Source organism: Lygodium microphyllum, chromosome 18, assembly GCF_053477565.2.
Source record: "Lygodium microphyllum isolate KBCC chromosome 18, Lygodium_microphyllum_v1.1.10, whole genome shotgun sequence".
NCBI classification, from domain to species: Eukaryota; Viridiplantae; Streptophyta; class Polypodiopsida; order Schizaeales; family Lygodiaceae; genus Lygodium; species Lygodium microphyllum.
Window position 1 is genome coordinate 48,564,092 of NC_141152.1, and position 9,531 is coordinate 48,573,622.

Genomic DNA, 9,531 nt, shown 5'->3' on the forward strand with positions numbered 1-9,531 from the left:
AGGTGGGGGTCTACCTCTGCACCATCTAAAACCATAAAAGAGCATGTTCCTGTATCTCGACCTCCTGTCTCTATGGCCGAGCAACCAAGAAATCCTACTATTCCAAGGATGTTATGGACGAGCTGATCAAGAGCATGCAGGATCTCCATCTTAATCTAACAAAGATTAATTCCAAGGTGGAAAGGCTTGATGTGAAAGTGGAAGAAAGAGGACGAACAACTGCCCAAAGACCCATACGAGAAGGCTTCAAAAGATGTTGTATCTGGTGTGATAGCCTACAGCATGATAAGAGGGAGTGCAATGCATTCTGTGAAGCTAAGGCGCAAAAATTAGTCTTTTGGAAGGATGGTAAAATTCATGCAACCGAAACTGGGCTTCCTCTTGAGCCAAATTTTGGTAACGGTGGCATGAAGAAAAGACTGGAGGATTTGGCAACAAGAACAGCCTATGCAGCTGTTGATGCAGCTACCTATGGGCTGCAAATTGAGCCAACTAATGAAATTGTTAAAGCATGCAAAGCTTATGTAAAATCTAAAGTGTGGATGCAGGCCTTAGATCGCATGGAGCAAGGCAAGGCATCCAAAGATGATTTAACTACTGCCAGTCAATGCATCCGAGGAAGAACCGGATGGATCGAATTGGTTGATTCATTTTCAGCTTTCGCTCGGTTGGCTGAAATCAATAATCAAGAAGCTATGGTAGAAGAAAAGAGAAGAAGAGAAGAAGATGTTGCTGGTCCCTCCTCTTCGGGGCCAACCAAATGTGTGACAAGAAGTAAACCAGATCAGTAGAAGGCTGCTGAAAATCCACCACCGCCGCCAAAGCATGATATAGAAAATGCCCCACAAGCAAAGAAGATGGAAGGAAAGTGGAAAGGTAAACATCCCGGCTACAAGTTGCAGTCTGACATAGAGACTGCGACGGATCTCAAGAGGATCCTAGAATAAAGGATTCTTGGAAGCAAAATTGAATTTACATTGGGTGAAATTCTCAGAATTGCAAAATGAGGATTTCATGATGTACTAATTGATGTAATTAAACGGAAAAGATAATATGTTGGTGAAGAAACTGAAGAATCTATGCATGCTTTTTTGCAAGCTCTTCATGTGTATTTGCAGGATGAAGAGAAGCTGAATACTCAAGGGATTCGATTGGAGGCAATCAAAGAATTAATTGCAGCCATAGAAGCCAAAGATGAAGACATCTATGAAGCAGAAATTGAAGAAGCTATTGCAGAGAATGTTGTGGTGGGGTCTTCTCAATCTAAAGAGTAGCCCATGCATAAGAAAGAAGCTCGACTTCACAACATGCAAGAAGAGATTGATGCTCATTTTATTCCAAGTAGTCACTACTCCCGTACCCATTGGGTAAGGGCGACCACCGAGACCATTGTCAAGATTGGAGAAAGAGAGACTCCATGCATTGCCCTTATAGACCATGGCTCAGAGATCAACGTCATGCAAGAAGTCTCTATGAGAATGGCGGATGGCCCATAGATGTGGACCCAGGATGGCGCATGAAAGCAGCCAATAATTCTTCTGGCGATCTCTATGTGGCATGTCCTTATGTACGGGTTACTATTGGTAATGTAAAAGATGAATTTCATTTATTTGTTCAAGATTCTTGTACCTATCCTATCATTATTGGTCAACCCTTTATTTCTGAGTCTCGTTTGGAGACAAAGGCCCTTGATGATGGTTCATCATAGGATAAGAAGTAATGATAATGACAAAGTTATCCACTTTCTAACTGTATGTGTAAATCATCACCAGAATAGAGATTGATTGATAGATCATCCTGTGCCTACTAATGCCCGAGAATTTAAGGGTTTTCGGGTTACACTGCTATAAGTGGAGGCTATGGCAGTGCTTCATGTCATAAAAATTTGCATCCACATGTAAAGGGGGCTATGCCAAAAGCTGACTTGCAAGTATTTACGGCCAACAGTGTGGGCTGTTATAAACAATTTTTAGCCATGAATAGGGCTGAAAGAAAGCATTTATGTCATGTGGAACGGGAGCTAAAGCAAGTTGATGTTTTGGCTAAAAATGAAGAAATTTCAAGACTATTTTATGGGTTGATTTATAATGATACATTGGCTGAAATACATGCAGATGTTCATGCAGAAATCAGGTTGAAAATCAGACCATACATGTATGCACATTGGATATTTATGACATAATTCAAGAATTTGCTAATTATGAAGCTTTTGGACAACCAAATAGGGATGAGGCAAGAGTAGAAACGAAGTAAAAGACAGTTGACAAGAAGGTCAAGCCAGTGGTAACTCCTCTACCTCTCGAAAGTAAGGGACTGGCTGAAAGGGCATCCAAACAACCAAGTCTTCGTGACCCCAAAGATGTTAGTCACCAATTTACAGTTGAAAGCTTGCAGAAGCTAAAAATTAGTGAAGACTCTTTTCTCTTGCCAGCTGAAAAGCAAGCCTTTATGCGGATATTAAAGAAACATGGAAAAGTTTTTCATTTCAGCCTCATGAAATTGGCTGTGTGGATCCAAGTGCTATGGTACCAATGGTGATTTTCACGGTCCCACACATCCCTTGGAATCTTAAACCAATTCCGATACCAAGGGCTCATTTGCCTAAGTTATTAGAGCTTTTAAATGAAAAGATAAAGATGCGAATATTGGAGTCATCTTCAGCTCTGTATTCCAACCGATGGTTTATCGTGCCTAAGAAGAATGGATCTTTGCGATTCATTCAAGATTTACAGCCTGTCAATAAAGTCACTTTTAGAAATGTTGGTTCGTGACCAATTGTTGATGAATTCGCTGAGGCTTTTGTAGGTAGAGCAATTTATTCCATGGGTGATTTATATTTGGGCTATGACCAATTTCAGCTTGCTTTGGAGAGCCGAGACATTACCACAATGAAGACGCCTCTTGGTTTAGTCCGCATGTGTACTCTACCTCAAGGAGCTACAAATTCAGTGGCTCACATGATGAATGCCATGCATAGAGTATTGAGAGATTATATTCCCCAACTAACTCTTCCTTTCCTTGATGATGTACCAATCAAAGGATGTGAAATTCATGAGAAGAATGAAGAGCTCAAGAGCTTGGATGCCGCAAGTTTGTTTCCGATCATATTAATGATTGTGCTCAAATCTTGACTAAATTGGAAGAAGTTCATCTTACTCTTTCAGGAGCTAAATCTATTTTTGGAGTTGAAGAAGTTCTTGTGGTTGGGCATATGTGTGGCCCATATGGCCGAAAGCCTTCTCCAATCAAGATTGATGCTATCAACAAAATGTGGGAAATATGCACAAATGTTTCAGAGGTGAGAAGATTTCTTGGAGCATGTGTTTTCTATCTTATTTGGATCCCACACTTCGCTCGTGTTACTAGAAATCTTTATTAACTGTTAAGAAAAGGCCAAAGGTTTATGTGGGAAAAAGAGCATACTCAAGCAGTTCGAAAATTGAAGAAATTGTTGATTTCAGTCCCCACCTTGAAGAGGTCTGATTACTCTAATGGACAGCCTATCATACTCATGGTAGACACAAATCCTATTGGGATAGGATGAGCAGTCGGTCAAGATGATCTTGAGGGCAACAAATATGCAATCCACTTTGGAATGAAGGTTCTTAATGAACGTCAAAGAAGGTATGCTCAAATTAAAAGAGAACTTTAGGGAGTTGTAACTGCATTAAAGTGTGATCGTGAGTACTTCATGGGCGCACATGTAGTAGTTGAAACAGATTGTCTTCCACTCTTGGGCATAATTGCCAACTGTTCCACTCCCGACATAGCTATGCTAAGATAGATAGCCTATATTAAATCCTTAAATCCTGATTTGAAACATATTGCAGGAAGAGATAATCCAGTTGCTGACATGCTTTCGCGTGCCAGATATAAAGATGAAGAAGAGATGATGGATGAGGAAGGAACCAAGTCTATATTTGCTGAAAATGATACTATAATTGCAGGTTCAAATCTAAAAACAGCAAGTACAGCTGTCATAAATGCAGGTACATCATTAATTACAGCAAGTACAATAGGTACCGCTGCTGTAACAGAATTTACAGCAGCAAAGATAGAAGAAACAACCATGGAAGGACGGTGGGCAGCTGAAAGACAACATGCTCAATGTTTTGTTTTAGTTTGTTCTCATTTTAAAGAAGAATATTATGCATATGATTGGCTAAAAATTGGCCAATTCTTGAGCACTATGACAAAGAAGGAAGATTGGACTAATGAAGAGTTCAAGAAAATCAGGAGAAAGGCTTATGGCTTCTTTCTCAAAGATGGCTACCTTTGGAGGCATGCAAAGAAGAAAGGAGGAGCGCCTGTTCGTGTCCTAGGAGACAAGAAGACTCAAAGACAGGTCATGTAAGAATTTCATGAAAGCCTATTGGCTGGCCATAGAGGCATATGGGGCACTTTTGCCAAAATAAAAGAGAAATTTTGGTGGCAAAACATGTATAAAGACATTGAGCATTTTGTTGAGACTTGTCATGTTTGTCAAATGTACTCTATGGTTAAGCATAGAGATGGGCTTCAGCCTACCTTTCCTTTATCTATTCATTACAAATGGGTTGTTGATTTAGTAACCATGCCTACAGGAATTCGGAACATGAGATATCTAGTGCTTGCTAGAGAAGATCTCACAAATCAAGTGGAAGGAAAAGCCTTGACAACAAAGTCTACTCAAGTTGTTTGTAGATTTTTACTTGAAGAAGTGTTTTGCAGGTATGGCTATGTTGCCAACGTGACTGCTGATAGAGGAGAATTGGGTGCCGATGAGGCTCGCCATTTCTTTGCTCAATTGGGAATCAAGCTATCTCTTACATCAGCCTACAATCCTGAAGGCAATGGTAAGAGTGAAAGAGGTCATCAACCGATTCTCAAAGCTTTGGGAAAGTCTTGCAGAGGGAAGATGAGAGAATGGCCTAAAATGCTTCCATTCACGTTATGGGCTGATAGAACTACCCATACTCCAGTAACAGGTTATATGCTAGCTAAACTAATATATGGGTAGCCACCTATTATGCCTATTGAAGTGTCTATTATTACATGGAGTATCTTGCCTTGGAATGAAGGCATAAATAGAGAAGAGCTGATGATTTTGTGCATAAGGCAACTTGAAAGAAGGCCAAAGGATGTCAAGTCAACCATTGAAAGGCTAAAGGCAACAAGGTTGAAGAATAAGAAGAGGTTTGACAAGTGTCATCGACTCCGTCCAAGAGCTATCCAAGAGAATGATTGGGTACTTGTCTATGACAACAGCCTGGACAATCAGTATAGTGCTCATAGGAAGCTAGCCAAGCATTGGTTTGGACCATATATGGTGAAGGTGGTACATGATAATGCTACTTACACTTTGGCTGAAATGGATGGAACCATGGTCAAGATACCAATAGCCTGCAAACGTATCAAGCTCTTCAAATGAAGAGAGTCTTCTACTTATGAGCTTGATGACTTGGATGTGAGCCATCTGCTTGAAGACAAGAAAGATGAAGAAGACTTAGAGGATGAAGATGAAGATATGTCAGCAGAAGAGCCTCCTTAACCTGCAATTTTATGAAATGGCACATGCGGAGGATGTGCAGGTTAGGAGGGGGTGAATGTTAAAGAGTTTTCTATTCATGATATAAATCATAGAGTTCTTATGTTTGCAGAATAACTTCATTAGGATTCACATGAGAAACTTTCATACATAATTCAATCATTATTTCCCAACATTTGACTTAGATGTCATTTAATCTCATAAGTTTCTTTGTAACTTGACATGCAATTTTCAGTTTGTATCATATAAATTGACAAAAATTAAGTCTATGGAGATTCTCAACTTGATCAATAGGAGATAATTGACAGTCTGCAGGTTATGTCACATTGGTTCATGAGGAATATTTGCTTAGAAATCGAGAAGAGTGCCGAAAAGTCCACTTGGTTTGTATGGGACCTGGAATAATGGACTTGTGTGACTTGTAAGTGACCTAAATGGTCAAACTTTTGTGTGGAATCTAAAGGAAGAGCAGCCCACATTTTTCGATGCAATTTTCGGGCCTGCGTACCTGTGGCAGATGGAGGGAGAGCTGAAGGCTATGGTGCATGCTCCAAAGCATGCAAACTCAGAGCAAACTGAAGCTAAAGAGGAGATACAAACAAAGAAGATAAGAGTCCTTTTTTGCCCATCCATTTGGTATGATGAATATGAGTGGTATGACAGCCCATAAAAGGGGAAAACGAGAGATACAGTATTCAGTCTGCTCTTATGTACGTCTTCTTCCATTCTCTTACCGTATTCATGGTCCATTGAAGCTCCTCTTGTGCCCAAGTACTTGAGTAACTTTGGGGGCAAGTAAAGGGGAGATTTTGGAGGTGTAATGGGTTGTTTTGGACTGCTAAAACCTGTCATAAACAGGGCAGCCCACTATTCTTGTCTTCTTAAAGGGAAATCAAGTGATCTATGTGGTTGCAAGTGATGGTACTGACCTCTAAACATTAGGGCTTCATTTGAGAATGATTAGAGTGGCTTATTCTTGAGATTATGTGCATTTTTGGAGCTTGTTTATGGGCTAGAAATTACTATTTTAAAACAAGGCTGAAGTGAATTAAAAGCTTTGTCAGTGCATTTCAAGAGTTTTTGGTCTATGTCTTGGAAGTGGTAGAGTCTACCACTCAATTGCCTATAAACTTGGAGTTGTTGTACATTAGCATTCATGAAATTGAAACCCTTTGGGCTTGCATTTGAAATATGTATTTGGATTAAATCTGAGATAAAATCTCAACATGTATCGATCCATTAACCTCATACGCATTTGATGTAATTGAGTCAAAGTCTTTAATTCCATTCATGTATGCTAAGTATATGAAAAAGCTTGAGGTCTTCCTCCCCAACTGAATCATCTCTAAAACCTAAGACTTATCAAACCCCATTCTTTTCTCCCACTCCTAACCTTGAATCCCTGAGTTCTCTTCTGCTCTAAACCCCGGTGGTAGACCTTCGACCCCAAATACGACGACAAGGCTGAGTGTGCTTCTCATTAAGTGACTACTAGACAACACTTCCACCGAAGTGAAGGGCCGTTGCAATGGCTATCTCGTTGCTTGTAGGATTAGGAGTTACCCATGGCTCCAAGAGCCAATCCAAAATCCCTATAGTCGTGAAGCAGCTAGAAAAATACCAACAAGACAACGATCCCTATAGCTTCGTAGAGTAGTTCAAGCAGGTCTGTGAAGCCAATGGCCTCATCGATCTCGCTCAGCAATCACAAGCCTTCGGTCTATACTTAGGCGATGAGGGAAGAACTTGGTACACCATCCTAGATGCTGCAAAGCACAATGACTTCAATAACCTCAAGAATCTCTTCATTAAGAGATTCTCGTAGGCTAGGTACTCATATAACCTGATCGTATGACTCATGAACGTGAAACAAAGAGATAAGGAAGACATTAGGGATCATGTGACCCATGTGAGGATTCTCTTTAAGAGAATCCCAAATGATTGAATAACCCATGGAGAGAGCGATGTCTACAGTCTCGGGGTAAAGAACTCTACAAGGCCTTAGCAGGCAACTCAAGCTTGCAGCGAGATGTCATGTTAACCAAGGTCTTTAAAGAGGCCATTAGAGTGGATGACCAGCTCAAGTAGAGATGCTAGCTCAAGCCGAGAAAAGACTAACCCTAGGTATATCCAAGAGAACTTCAACGTCCAGCAAAGGATTAGGCCCAACTACTCCGGATAAGGGAAAGGGCCTTGACCCAAGCTAGGAGCTAGCGGAGATGAAGATGGAGCTAGCCAAACTGCAAGAGATGATGAGAAAACCAAGACACCCTCAAGTTCAATGTGTGTATTGTGGCGGAAACCACCTGCCAACCGAGTGTCAGAACCCTAGGTTCCGACCTTGCGCAAATTGTGGTAGGTTCAGCCACGACGCCATGCATTGCCGACTGCCAAGGAGACTTCTATATTCGCAACCTTACACTCAACCTTACCTAGCAAATAGGCCACCAAACTTCTTTGGTGGGAGAGGAGCCCCGCTGGGTCTCCTGGCACCCAACGAAACTAAACTAAGCATTCCTAGGATGGAGATAAACCCCACTGGAATACCCGAATCACCCGAACCCTATGTAACCAATCCACCGAGTGACGCTCTAGTCCACTGTGTGGAGGAGCCGAATGACGAGGAACCTTACGTAAACCCTTACGTCTCGTATGATGAAGAGGGTAATCCGATCCTTATGGATTAGAGACCAATATCGGTGATGGTGTTAGGTAGAGGTAGAAGTAGAGGCATAGGAAGGCAGACCCAAGACTTGCGGTCACCCAAGACATATCTCCTTGCCTTGCCCCAAGAGGGAGCAGGCCAACCACAACAAAGCAGATCTGGTATACGGAGTGTGGAATCACTCATCTCTTTACCAATTGCTCTAGACGGAAACCATCCTCTAGTTTGGCAATTATGTCACCAATCCCATTGGGATTATTTGGTATCGATACACACGACGGGGAGTCCATGCCTATCCCATTACATGTCGTGACCTGCCCATAGACGAAGCATGTCGACATATCATTGCCAGGGCCTAGCAACCTAGATGCGGCCTCAATTGGGAAAATGAGTCGTAGGTAAAGGAAAAGGAAACCTTATGCAAAGGTCACACTAAAAATGGAGAGTGCCACAATGTTACCGGTTGGAAAAAAGGTGTTAGATGCAGAGGCAGAAATATTGGCTCCTAAGATGGTTGAGAAGGGAAGTGTGAAGGTAGGGGAATACCCCAACCCAAAGCACTAACTCGAAGCCATTGAGAAAGTGAAGGAGTGGATGAAAGAGACCCAAGAACACCTAAAATGAACCCATATTGCAAGAGGAGATCGATGATCTCTCAAGCATAAGCACTCCAATCTCACCACCACAACCAAAATTGAGAGGTGCGACTGCACCACAAGTAGTGCCACTTAGACAGAGCTCATATGTTACAGGCTTGTGAATTATTCAAGGCCATTGGCTTGGAAATGTAGGATTTGGAGAAAAGCAAGTAGCTAGCAACCTCCTCACTACACTGGTGACCACCCTTGTGACATTAAGCCTAGGAGACCTACTTAGGCATCACCTGATGTTGTGGCAAGAGCTGAAACAACGGGTTGAAGGTTCCATGGAGCAAGTTGTCGTTGACTTGCATGAACATGATGTAGAGATACAAATACCGAGTCTGATGCTGCACTTAATGCCCAAATCCCTACACGACAATGCTTTCTGGGAAGGTATGGAGATGCATGTTGTCTTACTGGTCTTAGCTCTTGGAGATACCACAAGAAAGGGAATTGTAGATATGGGGGTAGGCGTTAGTGTGCTTAGTCACACAATGCTCCAGGCCTAGGATATCCCACCTGTTGAGAATGCTAGGTTTAATGTCATGCTAGCAAATGGAATGAAAGTAAGGCTATTTGGGGTGTTAAAGAACTGGCCCTTGAAGATTGCAGGAGTCCAATTCTCCATTGACTTAACAGTCATGAAGGGGGTGGACTATGACGTCCTACTGGGCCGGTCCTGTATACACAATGCACAG